Source organism: Lytechinus pictus, chromosome 8 (genome assembly GCF_037042905.1).
Source record: "Lytechinus pictus isolate F3 Inbred chromosome 8, Lp3.0, whole genome shotgun sequence".
NCBI lineage: Eukaryota > Metazoa > Echinodermata > Echinoidea > Temnopleuroida > Toxopneustidae > Lytechinus > Lytechinus pictus.
Window position 1 is genome coordinate 30,272,360 of NC_087252.1, and position 16,807 is coordinate 30,289,166.

At 35.3% G+C, this 16,807-nt stretch overlaps 1 pseudogene; it reads left to right on the forward strand.

The window, feature by feature from the left end:
• The first annotated feature begins 4,704 nt into the window (after positions 1-4,704).
• On the forward strand, positions 4,705-7,316 carry LOC135155268 (drebrin-like protein A; annotated as a pseudogene).
• The last annotated feature ends 9,491 nt before the right edge of the window (positions 7,317-16,807 follow it).

Here is a 16,807-nt window from a genome sequence, read left to right on the forward strand (position 1 = left end):
ACAGCCAGCAGTATGTGGTTCTCCAGCTTGAATAACTAATACAATCGCTGTAATGTAATTGCACTAGACTACGACATGCGTTTATGACTGAAGCCGCAGTACGTGAATGAGCAATTTATTGATTACGTCCATTATAAAGTGCATAGTTCACGTTGGTATACACAAAAAGATAAATATGCAAAGATCCGTAGGTCTATAATTATTCGGAATTATAATAGCTTGAATTGTGTAAATATTTGAATTACAATAAAAATAAGGCATATCATATAAATCTTAATCAATGACGACAGTGCCATCAGAAAACTTGAAATCTCACATAAATGACGGCAGCATGTCTGAGTACACGAATTCCTCAAAGTTCTATATTCATTCTCATTTTACACTATATCTAAGTGGTATATTTTTTCATGAATTCTGTAAACCATTTGGTCATTTTGCATTTGAGCCAAACTCACGATTCTACTCTTTAAGAACCGGGCTATTAAAATGATTTTTCACTGGTCAAATTACGCGAGCGCGAAGCGCGAGCTGAAATTGTTTATATTCGTACCTAAAAGTGGACATTAGAAGTAATTTTGTTGGGAATCATGATACGTCCCTCCCTCACTCAACGATATGAGCGCGAAGCAAGAGCCGATTTGTTTTTGTTTATTCAGTTCATTTCTATATTTCCATTTCCATTCAAAGCATGTATAAGGTACTACAAATCAAGTACAATTTTACAGACCAGCATTCTTACTTCGTAAAACCAAAATAAAAAAAACCCCCAAAACAACAGTATAATATTGAGCATAAATGGAAATGAGGGGTTCCAAGAAATATAGTCCACTTATTATATGCGTATATATACAGGAAAGAAAAAAAATATTATTATATATGGAGTTCGAGAATTTTGTACCGTTGAACATGTTGAATAGGAATGTATTTTTGGCCAGTAAAGTTATGTAAAGTGGCATATGAAGTTCGTCAGAGTGTCTCGTGGGGTAGTTATGATAAAATTGATTTTGTAGGGAACATGGCATAAAAAATATGGGGAAGTACAGTATTATTATAACTATACATGAAGTGCCCTAATTGTAGTAATTGACGTTCAACAGTTTACTTTCTAGAAAAAGTGGGTCCGCATGAGAACGGAAAGCTATACTATAAATAATTCGAAGTGCTTTCTTTTGAAAAACAATTTATCTAATAAATATTCATGGGTATTACCCCAAATAAGAATCCCATAGTTTAAATAAGGCAAGATTAATGTTTCGCAGAGCGACGAGATTTAGTTGAAATTAATGTGATAGAAACTTTTGATGAACATTTGCTTTAACCTTAAACTTGAGGGCATCATAACGGGCATGCATAGTCAGTGAAAGTTTTTGTTTACTGTTTTCGCTTTTCGCCATGTTTAGTCCTTGAGAACGTTACTCGAGCAGGCTACGGAAGATTGCGGAGCTGAAATATGGACGCTTTAGAACTCATAATTTAAATTGAGTAAATAGGCCCAAGTCAGGAAACCCGAATGAACTCAGTTAACCTCATTTGCATGATAATGTAAATCATTTCAGCGTGTGCTAGTATTGAATGTTCATGTTCAAGTGGAAAATTTAGGGACAGATGAGTAGTTAAATCAGTGTTGCATATGAAAATTATGATTGCTTGGTTCATATTCCAACAGTTGTTTTGGGGATGGAATTTAGGTGGAAAAAAGGTACCAAATTTGAAATACATTTTGGAAAGGTAAAGACGAGGGTTTGTTATACTCATGATACATCTACATGTTGATGCTCTGTTAACAACTTTAACAAAATTGCCAAGTCAGTAACTAAGTTTGGCAGATATTAATATCATTAAAATTGAGATGAACTAGAGTGTGCACTAGGTTGTTTTGGAATGCAACCGCTTTAATTTATGTCAAAAGAAAAGTTTGATAAACAAGAAAATATGTTTGTCTTGCAAAATTCATGGCAGGGACCAGGGTAATTTAGAAATTGTATTCATGTTGCAGATCATTTATCAGGTTTATGATCTAGTGGTTTGCACTGAGATTTTAATTGGCAGTTCTGGAGTAGATGTTAATTTAAAAAGGTATTAATTTTTCAAGTGTAGAAGTTGATGATGGTTTATTAAGTGCTGTAATTTACACATAATTTTAGGTTAAAATGAAAGTCAATTTTGGACTGCAAAAGGAGTATAGTTGACATGGTCACATGAAATTTATCTCAACTAATCTGTGATGAGAAACATAATTTATAATTGCTACAAATCGAGCAATTTTGGTAGTTATTTGATAGTTATTTTGAGATGAATTAAGCCAAGAACAGAACAAGCTGGAGCTTATCTAAATATTCTAGCAGTCGAGCCTTAGTTGCTCATATATTTTAATTCAGTGTCAAGATCAGCTGAAGTTTAAAGAGTAAAATAAATGAAGTAAATTTAACTTTGAAGTGAAGTTATGTATATGCAAATTTATTTTAAGCACATGCAGTTTCAATTTGCTGGGAGTCATATTGAGATGAAATCATTTAGAATTTATTTTGGCCTTATGCAATGGAAAGGTTAATATTTCTTAGAGGTGCAAGTGAAAGTATAGGACTATTTCTACTTATATTCAACAGTCCATTTGATTGAAAACTCAACAGCATTAAAGCCTGATGGAGTTAATTTGGTATTTGTAAGTCGATGCCATTTTCTTATTTTGGATATTTGAGATAATTGGTCAAAGGAGATTATGCAAATTGGAATCAAACATATTAAGGCTTAGATTGAGGTTAAGTACGTGAAGAGGTTAAAGGCAATACAAATCTGTTCTGTCAAGAAGTATTTAATACAAGCATTCCAGTTTGCATGGAGATTTATGATTTATTCTTTTTCTGTTTTGCAGATCGAATAATAAAGCTTTACGGCTTTGTACATGTTCTCAATTACGGTGGAACTGAATATCTTGAATGGATGTCCCTTTCGTCAACAAATCAATTAAGGATGAGTAAAGCATGACTAATGAGGTGGAGGGAGTGCAGAATTTTAGCCTATTAATAATACCTATATTTTGTGAAATTATTTTGGATATATTTTCAATATGATTTTCCAAGAAACGTTGCTGTCAACTGTTATTCCAAGAAATTTGGTGTACGGTACCTTTTCTAATGGGGTATTATCAAACATAATGTTCATCGGTAACTTGTCTATGGAATTACTAAATAACATGTAATTTGTTTTGTTAAGCTTCAAAGATAATCGATTGGCTCTTATCTATTCAGTAACATTAATAAGTTCAGAATTGATAACGTCAATTAAAGTTTGTGGATTCTGATGAGAAAAAATAAGGTCGGATCATCTGCAAACAAGATAAGGAACAAGATTTTGGATGATCTACAGAAATCATTTATGTAAATTGTGAAAAGAAGCGGGCCCTATAAGCTACCCTGAGGGACTCCACAGTTAACATATTTCAAATTCGAGTTGTGATCTTTAACAAGCACGTATTGTTGTCTGTTGAATAAGTAGCTCCTGAACCACTCCAAGGCCTTCCCTCGGAAAGCATAGTGAGATATTTTAAAGTAGGATTTCATGATTGATGGTATCGAGGGCCTTGGAGTAGTCCAGGAAAATACCCACAATGTAATTAGATTTTTATGAGAGCATTGACTACTTTGTTGACAAAATTCATCAGGGCATGAGTGGTGCTGTGCTTTTCGCGAAACCTAAACTGAACATCAGATAAAACATGCTTTGACAAAAAAAATGTTCTAACGTATACTATTCTTTCAAGGATCTTAGAAAATGTGGACGAAAGAGAAATAGGTCGGTAATTACCAAGATCCAACTTATCACCTTTTTAAAATAGAGGAATTACCTTGGCTATCTTCATTTGATTTGGAACTGTATCATTTTCTAATGAACATTTGAATATATGCACCAACAGGGAAACAATATAATTTACTACGGATTTTAAAACGAAAGTATTAATTTCATCAAAGCCAGGGCCTTTCTTTTATTGTTCAAAGCAGATTAAATATCAATCATGTTGAGGCAAAAATATTGAATTTGGGTTTAATAGGCGGGCCGAGATAGTCCGAAAAACTTTTCGTCGCGGGAGGAATATTTTTAGCCAGATTTGCGCCAATAGAAGAGAAATGGATAATAAAAATATTTGAAAAGTTGTCACCATCATCAACAATACCATCATTAAATCTAATTTTGGAAATATTTGATTTATTATTGGATAAGTTCATGGTCTGTTTTAGATTCTTCCATGTGTTTTGCATATCATGTTTATTAAATAAATAACTGCCTAGCAAAGTAATTCGCCTTTTCAATGCGTAATATTTTATTGAGTGTATTCTAATAAGATGTGTATTCTAAAATTTATATCTGATTGTTCTGTACCTTTCATTTTGAATTTATAAAATAAGTTTTTTTTTTCATTAATCGAACGTAAGATAGATGGCGATATCCATGATGACGTAGAAATCGTTTTGTATGTATTACACTTATCTTTTTTTAACGGTATATGCAGGTCTAATTTCTCGTTAATTATATTCATAAAAAGGTTAAAGGACGCATTAACAGTTACAAAATTGTATACAACTGACCAGTCGACATTGTATCGGTCTAATTGAAATAAAATCATGACATAAATCCATTTGAATGACATATATTTATGTTGTGATTAAAATCAAGACATAAACGGCGGCTTTCCGCTAGAAGTGATGCGATGAAGCTCCTGTATCAAAGAAAGGAAAATGTGCAAGACATCATCAAGATGTTGCTTCTTTATTCAGGGGAGCCCATGCGACCGTAAATGCTCGCTCAGATGATGACATCGATGAGGAGGGCATCGTAAAGCTAGTAGCCAAGTCTTCCGGTTCCAACTATGGCTTCCATAATGAGAGAGGAACTGAAGATGCAGGTCAGACAGGGCCAATAGGATCGGTTTACAAGAAAACCATCGCAGCTTTCGAGATCAAGTCAAAGAACAGTGATAAATTCTGGCAAAATATGGAGAGTGACGAGCAGGTCCGAGTGAGGGAAGAAAAAAAAACAAGAACGTGAAAAATTAGAAAAGGAGAGAGTGGAGATAGAAAAGAAAGAAGCCGATGAACGTGAGAAGAAGTTAGCTGAAAAGATGAAAGACATCGATAGTAGAAAGAGACAAAAACATAAATCCTATGAAGATTCTGTAAAGGCAGAGCAAATAAGATGGAAAAGCAAGCAGCAAAGCAATGCAAGCTCCTACTCGAAGCACAGGGCAAGCAGAAGAGAGGAAAAAAGAAATGGCACAGATGATATCACAGAGAAAGAAGAGTTCCTCGGAAGCCGTCACGAAAGTCAGGAAGCCCTGCCTCTAGTTTCATGGCCTCCTGTAGTCCACGTCCTGGACGATTTTTATTGATTGGGCAAACCAAAGGGGCAAACCCTATCGGACCGTACCGATGCCCCCGCGCGCACACAGAACCAACACACACACGCCCTCCACTGATTCACTTACCGCCAGTGATTCGCCTAACCCAGTGATTCACCTAACCCACTGATTCACTTTCCCCGAAATTTATTCAGGGGGTGTGTGTATGCGTGTTCTGGGGATGTAGTGTGTTATGTGTTTGGTAGTCGTATCGTACCAAATAACAACAGTCCAGGAGGTGGACTAGGCAGTCAGTCCGCAAGCCCCTGTGTTAATGAGCAAATGAGCAAGATTTATCCAAGTCCTCTCGTGGCTGAATTCATGTCCCTGCAAAATCTCGTGAATTGTGAGACTTTCTTTCTCAAAGAATTTAACCACTTTTTTCCTTGAGTAATATTGATTATTTGTGTACCATGGGCAAGGGTAAATGTTACTCTTTTATATTAGTAATTTCTTTTGAATAAAATATTTTGATAAATAAGTGAATTTTTTACCTGAAAAGATGCATCAAACAGAATTTTCTTACTCTGTTTTCACTTGCAAATTGTGCAACATTTTGTGTTTTAGGCACCAACATTATTTATATAATCAGAAGGCTCAAACTCTATACTTTCTTACAATGTCACTCTTGTAATGTGGCATCTTTTAGATGGGTCAGCAGCCAGCTTTTTCCATCAAGATGCAAGACGAGATTTCTGAAATTTCTGAGTAACATAAAATCCAGAGTTCTGATTGGCTGAATAATGTTTACAGAACAACTGGCGCGGGTAATTTGAAGAGATTACCACATGTTGAGTGTGACCTTGCAGAGGCCCAGTCTGGGGAACATTGGAATTTGCGTGGGTTTGTGGTCTCTATGTCCAATCAGAGCGCAGTATGCTTGTTTTTGAGCTGCTAAATGTACTTGGCCTATGAAAAGCTGGCTGCTGACCCATCTAAAAAAAATCTTCTTATAGAAATTATATCATATTAAAGCTTAGATCTTCAGCTTTATCATGATTTAAAAATAATTTGTGCCCAAACAGAAATTAAGTGTGAAAACAACAACTTTTGTTGCATGGAAAAATATTTTGTTTCATCTTTTAGATCAAATTTTTTTCCTATATTACAACATCTTTTAAAAAATCTAAACACATGACCTGAAAGAATAATTCTTCTTCTTTACAGAGATACCAAAAACATGAAATTTTGTCAATATTTAGAGCAGCAATGGCCGAATAAAAACAGGTGTTTTGGTTCGCACCAAGCTCATTAACTATGCAAAAACCCTCTAGTCATGAATATCACTTGGATAAAAGAAGCTACTTTTTCAGGGCTTGCGGACTGACTGTAGGCCTCCTTCTGCTAGACCTCCCATGCCTGTCCCCGCACGTGAACCGGAGCCTGAACCAACACCTGAGCCAGCATACCAAGCAGAACCCGAACCGGAGCCAGAACCAGAGCCTGCATACCAGCCAGATCCAGAACCCTATTCAGATCCCTACCAAGACCAGGCTCAGACTGATTAGGACCAGTACCAACCGGAACCATACTCATATCCATACCAGGACCAACCTTAGCACAGGACCCATACCCTGAAGAACCTGAACAGGAATTATATGAAAATCAAAAAGCATTGCAAGACCAAGGGGACCAAGGGATGAGAGCGAGGGCGCTCTACGAGTACCAGGCGGAGGATGACTCAGAAATCACCTTTGACCCCGATGACATCATCACACAGATCGAGCAGATCGACGATGGATGGTGGAGAGGAATTGCACCCAATGGTGAATTTGGTCTCTTCCCAGCCAACTATGTGATACTTATCCGAGGATAATCCATGAGATGATCCTGGACAACCAAGGGTCTGGTCTTACAAAGAATTTCAATGGATGCTATTAATCACAACTATGGAGAGCCATCAACAGGGTCCCATAACCCAAAGCTTAGCAATAATCCTAGAATAATTTCCAACAATTAAATCAATCGAATGTAATGTACAATCAATCGTGAATATCGAGCGTATGATTAATCGTTAACCTTTGTGTTTCATGACCAGGCCTTAAATCATAACATTTTCAATGCAAGGCCACTACCCCATTAGGCACATGTCAATATTACAGCACAAATTGGCAAAAATAAAGAAGGGGCACAACTATATATTCAAGGGCAATGAGAAGGGCAACATGATGAGTTAACAGGCATCCACGGCCATGACCTATCATGACCTTTGATTAATGTAAGCCATGCACCAATGCATTACACTCAACTAATTATAAAACATGCTTGGTTATGTAAGGAAAGATATATTACATGTATGTCTTGTAAATGGAGCAGTGCAACTTCAATAGCTGGCAATACCATAGTTGCGATTAATTTCATCACGCTTGGTTCTATGTGAGAGGGGACCCTGGTGTTATCCTCTGTGACTCTACATTGTGTACATGATTATTAGGACAGTCTGAAGGCTTCGAACTGTGACGGGATCCAAAAATGTTATTTTATGGCTTCCCTTACATATCATTTTGTATAGAATTTTATATGAATCAGAAATATTGTCCTTCAAGCAATCAACTTCGGTGTTGCAAGTGTGGAAGTCTCGATGTCATTGCTCCTCTTCTTCAAAAGGTTTGTATTTCGATATTGTGTGGACGTATACATGTATGTGTAAACATTTATCTATTGTACCATGTATGTACTTTAATTTATGCAGGCGAACCTTTATTCGCATATCCAATGAATTTGAATGAAGCTTAATGAATTTGTGGGAAATGACCATCCTTCAAAAAATATGGAAGATTAAGCCTTGTACATCAAGAAAAGGAAAACATTTGCTATCAAGTTTTACCCTTCCCGCCTCAATGTCAAGTAAGTTTCTAAGAATTCATCACTGGTTAGAGGAAATTAGAGCATGTTTGGTTCATTAAGAACAGTATAAATGTAGGTTAATGATGTTACTAATTTATCTATAAGTATAAGTAAAACAAAACAGGGTATAAGCAAACTATCATAACCATTATAAAATAAAATTCTGAGAAAATGGAGGGATCCACTAAAAAGCAGTGCTTGTATTGTGTGCACCCCTCTAAATAATTATTTTTAGAATTGCCTACGAAGACAGACACGAAGGTGACAAAACAGAGAATAGCAAAAAACAACAACAAAGAACAAGAAACAAGAAAAAATGGAAACACACACAACGGATATGAAAATAAAAAGGGAAAAGAGATAAAGAAAGATAATAGATCAGGACTTCAACACGAAGATATTGACCACCCCCAAAAAATAAAATAATAAGAATTATTTAAGGAGGCATGAACTGCTGAATTCAATGATATAATTATTTAAAGTAAATGATGACAAGTATAATTTCAGAAAATTATTTGTTGGTTTCATTTTAAACGAACAGAGGGATTGGCTTTTAATAATATCATCACTAGGGGAGTTCCACAATCTTGGGCCATCGTATATATTTTTTAAAGCTAATTATGTTCTTAAAAGAGGTAAATGGAACTCATTAGACCGTCTCATAGGGTAATGATGAAATTAAAGATTTTGAGGTTATGCAGAGGACCTCCAGATCTAAATCTTCTTTAGCATTAGCTTGCCATTTTCGCCTTCTATTTCATAAAAAAATATTAATCTAGAATATCTTGAAAGCAAAACTAATGCATTTTTCCAAGTTTTGGAATTATGGTACTAAATTGCCAAGCTAAAATGCCTTCATTACAAATATTTTAAAGTTTTGTAAATTGTAAATTGGAACTAGCAAAATCAATCCCATTTATAATTTCATTATACATCAAAATGTAGCTTATCGCTGAAATAGCATCTATATGGCAAACGTGGTGTGTGCTCTTTGTTTAATATTTGTATTGGATGGGGTAAGAAGATAATAGATTGGTTTTGAGGCTATTACTTAGTCATTAAAGTAATGATATATGTTAAGTGTACTGTATAGGAATATTCATTAATAAGATAATCATGATTACATTTCAATAATAAAGCACCTTTTCATGAGATAAAAAGTATATATGTTCTACCCAAATACATTTATATCCATTTACACATGCTATGGATTTTTCATCTTTAATAATATTTAAGATTTTATCTTGCAATGTGCAGATTATTTGACGCGAACAAAGTTGCATTGTATTAGTCGTATTTTAATGGGGAATAAGCTTGTTTCGAATTAACCATTCATGTGTTTGCTTCATTACTTCATTAAGCTGAGTTTCAATGTCATTTTTATATGAACCTGATACAGAAATGGTCGTATCATCGGCACACATGAACACAGATCCATTAGGAATACTCTTTGGTAGGTCATTTATAAATAAAACAAACATCAGTGGGCCAAGTACCGACCCTTGGGGAAGACCTATATTAACATCTTTAATTGTGGACTTGCTATTTTCTACAGAATCATATTGTTTGCGATGAGCAAGATACGAGTGAAACAATTTTAGACTATTTGCGCTACAACCATACATTACTAATTTATCTAAAAGGAGTTCATGGTTCACAGTCCCGACCTTTTGTTGGAGAACGCAAACACTTATTTGCGACGGTAGTTGATTTTGGAAGAAACTTTTGGGCCAGTCGTCTTTATTGACTCATATCTAGACTTTAGAAGATCTACAAATAAAGTTGCAAAAGATGTTGGGTCATTCTCAGAAAAATGCACCAATTGATGGGGGAAAATCGTAAAAATGAAGTCTTCAGAATGGGTTGAAAGATGCATATTGTGAAAATACCCTATATGAGAAAGTGGCAACAGAAAAGGGGCAAGTCGCCGTTGCGTAAATTTTAAGTACTTACCGGATTAACTCAAGCACTGTATATCAACGTTACGGAGGTTAATCGTTCGCATTGCCCACATATGTTACTTAATTATATCACTTTTGAAATGATTGAAATAGAAATGCACACAATTTAGTTTAAGTGTGGTATCAACAAATTTATATGCTAAAGCCAAAATGTTTGCAAGATAGAAAAATATTCAATATTGTTTCTTCAGAAGCAGGATTTTACTAAATAACATATAACAAAAAATACGATAAAAGTCATTGCACATCTTTGCACAAAATAGATGAATACATAGGCCTAAATAAACATGTTCCTCACTTCCGAACAAAGGTCTAATAATTCCTTGCCCCAACCTTGCAATAGGAGATGGGGCGAGTGGGGGGGGGGGGGTCCACTAATGTACGCTCTATTTATTGTCCAAATCCCAAGAGGAGTGCACACGAGGGGCCACTACTCATTACAGCTTTGTGCCTAAATCGAGACACGTTCGTGCTATCTGTATACCTTGATCCATACCACTGAATTCGGCCATTAATTTCCCCCAACTCCCAATTTCACACAATGCATATTTGATATCATCCAAAATATCGATTAATTTTCTTTAAAATGATACAATGCTTGTTATGATCATGTCATCGCAAAAAGAGCAGGATTAAAAAAATGTTGGATGAGGTCTAAACTGAAAAGTTTCAGAACGAGCAGAGAGTCATGAAGGGTCAATACAGAACACGATTCTTTTGTCTGTTTAAATAAGTAAAATACATTCCAATCAAGCCCCTGCTTCTTCATTTTTGTTTTATTTTGTTGTGGTTTATGTAGTGATGGTTCTGTGAGATAACATAGTTTGAGTCGTGGTTTTAAATACCCATGCATGTTTCTTTCTAATGTGTTTGCTTGTGCAGAGGTGTGTTTGATTGCATGTTAATGTTGATGTTAAGGTGCACGAAAACAATTACAAGAAACCGCTGATAAACTCACTCATCACCACGGAAAAAAGAACTGTGACTTTCAATATTGTGTCATTTTGCAACTTTTGAATTTTGACCTTGGCGCACATTTCAAGGCACTGCACCTCCATGTGAACCATAATCATATCATGTAGGATATCATTTTAAAGAAGATCAAATGATCTATTTATTGATATTAATTTCACATTGATATTTACTAAAACCACGGAGGGATTATCGATCAAAGCCAGATTTGCAAACTTTTTTGAGGAGTTTGTTTATGCTTAACATGAGTACACTCACTTTATCACAAAGAAAAGCATGAACAATACCTGTGTGTTAGCTAATGACCAATTACGATGTTACTCCTAAATGCCGATTGTCCTATGGATTTACACATATCATACCTGCCTATATATAGTAAAACAATGGATGCAATGTAGGGCCCAAAGTCCTATAATGCAAAAGTGTAGATATGCATAGTGCACATATTTGGGTGCAAGATATGCCGACAATATACATATCAGATTTACATGAGTTAAATTAGATAAAAATAAAAAGAAAAGAAAATTAACAAACAGTAAAATTCTAAAGTTCTCTCTGCTCCATCCCTTTTCCATGAACCGTTTTAACAATTGCAATTGATCAAGGCCCATCTAATGTTTAGTATCAACTATCATGTAGTGGGTGCTATACACGAATACGGTTACACTTCGTAATTCCGAAGGTTCGTAATTCCGAAACAAGTAAATTGCCTATACCTCGATGTTCGTTTATCCGAAAACGAAAAAGGGTTCGTTAATCCGAACATTTGTGGCGTAATTCCGAAGGTTCGTTAATCCGAAAACGAAATGAGGCTCGTAATTCCGAAGGTTTGTTAGTCCGAAAACGAAATGAACAACGAACCTCATTTCGTCTTCGGATAAACGAACCTTCGGAACAACGAACCTTATTTTGCTTTCGGATTAACGAACCTTCGGAACAACGAACCTCATTTCGTTTTCGGATTGTCGAACCTTCTGAATATCCGAACCTTCGGAATAACGAAGCTTCAGAATTACGAATGTATACGCACGAATACAGCAGGGCTCGTTGGTAGACGAAAGCATGCAAAGCAGAGTCTAACGTTAGCCAACAGTAGGGGAAGGCGGGGTAAGTTGTGACACCTTTTGATTTGTGCATGTTATAATCGATATGATTAACAATCTTGTAGAAATAAGTACCTGGCCTTAAAATTTAATTCTTCTGAAATATTTTTAACCTATATATATATTTCTACCTCCAAACTAAAAATCATTGGCACCTATGAAAAAAAAAACGATGTCAAATGGCTCAACTTGCCCCATCTGTGGGGTAAGTTGAGCGGTTACACTTCGTAATTCCGAAGGTTCGTAATTCTGATACACGTGAATTGCCTATACCTCGATGTTCGTTAATCCGAAAACGTAAAAGGGTTCGTTGATCCGAACATTTGTGGCGTTATTCCGAAGGTTCGTTATTCCGAAGGTTCGATGATCCAAAAACGAAATAAGGTTCACTGTTCCGAAGGCTCGTAAGTCCGAAAACGAAATAAATTTCGTTAATCATTTAGTTTTCGGACTACCAAACCTTCGGAATTACGAACCTCATTTCGTTTTTGGATTAACGAACCTTCGGAATTGCGAACCTCATTTTGTTCTCGGACTAACGAACATTCGTAATTACGAACCTCATTTTGTTTTCGGACTTACGAACCTTCGGAATATTAAAACCTTCGGAATAACGAAGCTTCGGAATTACGAATGTATGCGAATAGAGCCACCTTCTGGGGTAAGTTGAGCCACAAAAACTATGTAAAAAATGTATGGGGGAAAGAACCAGCATGTCAATTTTTTTAAGCCTCTTCACTTGCAAATTCTCTATAAATACTAACATCCTCTAAAAGGAAAAGAACAGAACGTAAATTAGTCATTTCTGTCTGCATATCGATGGCTTTTAAAGGTTTGTTTTGTTTATATATATGCATTACCATAAGAATTACCATGGCTCAACTTGCCCCATGTTGGCTTGTTCAACTTACCCCAGTCCGAACTTAATGCGACAATTTCGCATCCACACATTCCTTATGCATCCATCATGTAAAATACTATGACTAGAATGAAGATCCATACCTGGACTAACAATGGTGTTCTTATGTCTTTATCATATCTAAAGACGCTTGTGTGTGTGTGTGTTTGTAGAAAGCACTTATCTATTTTATACTTTTTTTTTTACTTTTTGACTGTAATTTGTATTTTTCCCTCTAAATAACACTTTATGTATCAGAGTTGAAAACATGTGGTGGGGTTAGGGGTTATGCAATGGGTCATCAATACATGACACCACTGCAATGTCTGATTCATTCCTTATTGGCCTGGGGCTGGTGGCTCAACTTGCCCATATGCTCAACTTACCCCGACTTCCTCTACAGTGGCTACACAGCCTAGTATGTGTGTGTGTGTATTTGAGTTTTGTCAGACGTGTATCGATCAGATATAATTATTTACGTCTGGGACTTACCTTTAACGTCACCATCCCAAAGACGTGACAAGGGCTCGAACCTCTGCATCAATTTGTAACTTCCCCACATAGCTTGAATTACAGGCGCACGCCACAACGCCTAGCCTAGGTATATACGAACGAAAGTAGAGGGCAGCAACACACAAGCGTGTTGCTCTAAGGTCAACTCCGCTCGAATTTTGTGACCACTCCAAAAAAGTAAGATGGATTTTTTTGTCGAACTTTGTAAAGTTTATTTTTTTCTTTCATTTGTTAATTTAAAACATGTTTAAATGATTTTGTTCTTAGATAGGATGTTCTTAGAAATAATATAAAACATATTAATAACATCAAAACTAAAAAAATTAGTTTGAATAATCATGAATTTATTATTTTTTCTCATGTTGGAATTATAAGTCTATAACGAGGATACGTATGTTTTTTTTTCTTCTGCTAAATTTCGCTGCACCACTAATAAATGCATAGACAACCACCGTCCAAATCGAGGTCGTTCTTATCGCCTGGATGCACCGAGTCTGGCCCGGTCGCGAAACTATTTTTCCCACCGCAGTTCTGAAACAAAATATGAATATTCATGAATTGCGTCTTCGGAATACGAGTACGCATGCGCGTGGAGCATTCATGTACATTGCATGCATGCCACGAATGACTCAGCACCCTCAAATTACTGGTACACTTTCATGAATTACATAGGCCTTATAGGCCTAGATCTGTATCTAGATCCAATTCTTAACTCTTTATGCGCCACTTAAAAAACCTGCCTGTGCCACATTGTTTCAGGGGCATGTAATTTTAGAAGACCGCAACGGAGTTTCCTGAATCTACATTAGTCGCTTTAACTTTTCACTGCTTGATTTTATCAAAAAATGTTGTGTAGCAAAGTTGTAGAGTAAAAAATTATCTTTATGGGACGAACCTTGAAGAGTGGGTCGTAACCTTCCTCGCCCCGTGGGATCCGATGGGAGTTGTCCGCAATATGGAGGAAAGTGTCCAGTAATTGGTACCTATAGTAAATTTTTTTTTTTGAATACTACACATTGCAGTGCACATCAAGATTTGTAATGTGAATTCTGAAACTTCAATTTATGGAGTGAAGAGTTTCATAAAAATATTTCAAAAATATATACTTGGAATTGATGTAACAAATCAATCGTAAATCATTTTGTATTTTTTCACCACCATTTATAGCTATCCACTCAATAAATCAGAATTAAAATCCAAATATCAAATGTAATATGATCATAAAAATTAACATGCCAAATAACACTAACTTTAAGGACAAGGCCCAACCCCTTGAATGCCTGGTGAAATTTGAATGTTGAAAGCACGTGTTTTGTCATTTTTAGTCTTTTCAATTTTAATATCAATCAAATAATCATAAGCTATATTTTGATATATTTAATTTTTCTGTATATAAGAAATGAAAACAAACAAAATTTTTTTTTTCTGGGGGGGGGGGGTTAGTTGATAACGTAAATAGAAAACACATACATTACTAAATCTGCATGAGGGATAGCCAGATAAAAGAGTTGAGACTCAGCAATTATCAATTTTATTTATTATTATTATTCATCATTTTTACTATTATTTTTGAAATTACAAGTTACACAAGAGCAATCAAAATGATATTTGGACCGATATTATAGGAAATTTTTCTTCATCCCGCACCAAAAGGTTTATTACTTTTAACATTATTCTCACCTGTTACGTGACATGACTTTTCCAAATCCTGGTGTGCCCGTGAGCCAGTATTCCTCCCAGTAGCTCTTCTTGCATGGTTTTGGTTTATCAAACTGCCATTAATGACAAGACAGAATGGTATGCTATGGCTGGCCTGGGCTAGCGCATTAACTTTATCCCAAATCCCCTCAAATCTGGACCTGTCTATTGAGTAAAATTCCGAACTTTATGTTTACTTACGTTAAACCCCTTTAGACCGTGGCAATGAGCCATGGTCGCCTTGGTTTAATAGGTCTTGTCCATATGATTGATTGATTGATTGATTGATTGATTGATTGATTGATTGATTTTATTTGTCAGGTAACTATGAACAAGTAGAAGAAAATATGAACAGAAGTGTATACCTTGACAGGATAACCCATGAAAGCCGAGATGGCTTATTTCCAATGGGGTCCTTACATCAGTAATTGAAGACAATGTACATCTATGAAAAAACACCTATAGAAATCTACAAACTACATCAATTAAGTCTAGACCACTAAATTAACACGATGAATTGTAAAACTTAATATATAAAAAGACAAAAGCAAATAAATTTGCCATGAAAAACACGCAGTCAACAAAATATGATTAAAATAATTGTAAAACAGGTTGAGTAACGATCATTACTTCTAAGTTACATATGAGAATTATACTAATAATCAATTTTTAGGTAGCGGTAAATGCAACGTAACTAATACAAGATTCATGAATCGTAAAACCTAAGATATGAAAAAGTACAAATAAGTTTGACATCAAACTTTCACGCAAACAACAAAAGATGATGAAACAATGTAAAACAAGTTGATTAAAAAAATCATAACTAAATAGTTATATATAAGACTACAATATTTAACATTACAGAGTGGGGACATTTTTTAAGTGTTGTTTCAATACTCTTTTAAATTGTGAAAAAGTCTTAACCGATTTAACATGATTAGGGAGGGAATTCCAAAAATGTATACCTTTATAATAAAATGTGTTACCAATTTGACCTTTTCTCATAGGTACAACAAAGTTAAACAGACTATTTCTTGTTTCATGCCCGTGAATATTAGATGACCGTGTAAAATTGTTTGATATGTAATGATATTCGTTTGAATAGAAAATTTTATGAACATGGTGAAGTATAAGTTGTTGCGACCTCAAGTCTATGCGAAGAAGGCCAGCTTTTTCGATTTCATTCTTCCCAACATGTGTTCTTGGGTGTAAGCAAGTAATAAATCTAACAATCTTATTTTGAATAATTATAAACTTTTTTTGATCAACCTTTCCAAGACTGCAGTACCATGCTGCATTAGCATAATCAAATAAACACTGTATTAATGAAAAGCTTAAAATGCGTCTAGATTTCGTATTCATGCAATTTTGGTACCGGTATAGAAATTTCAAGCGAGCATTAGCTTTTTTGACAATAGAGTCA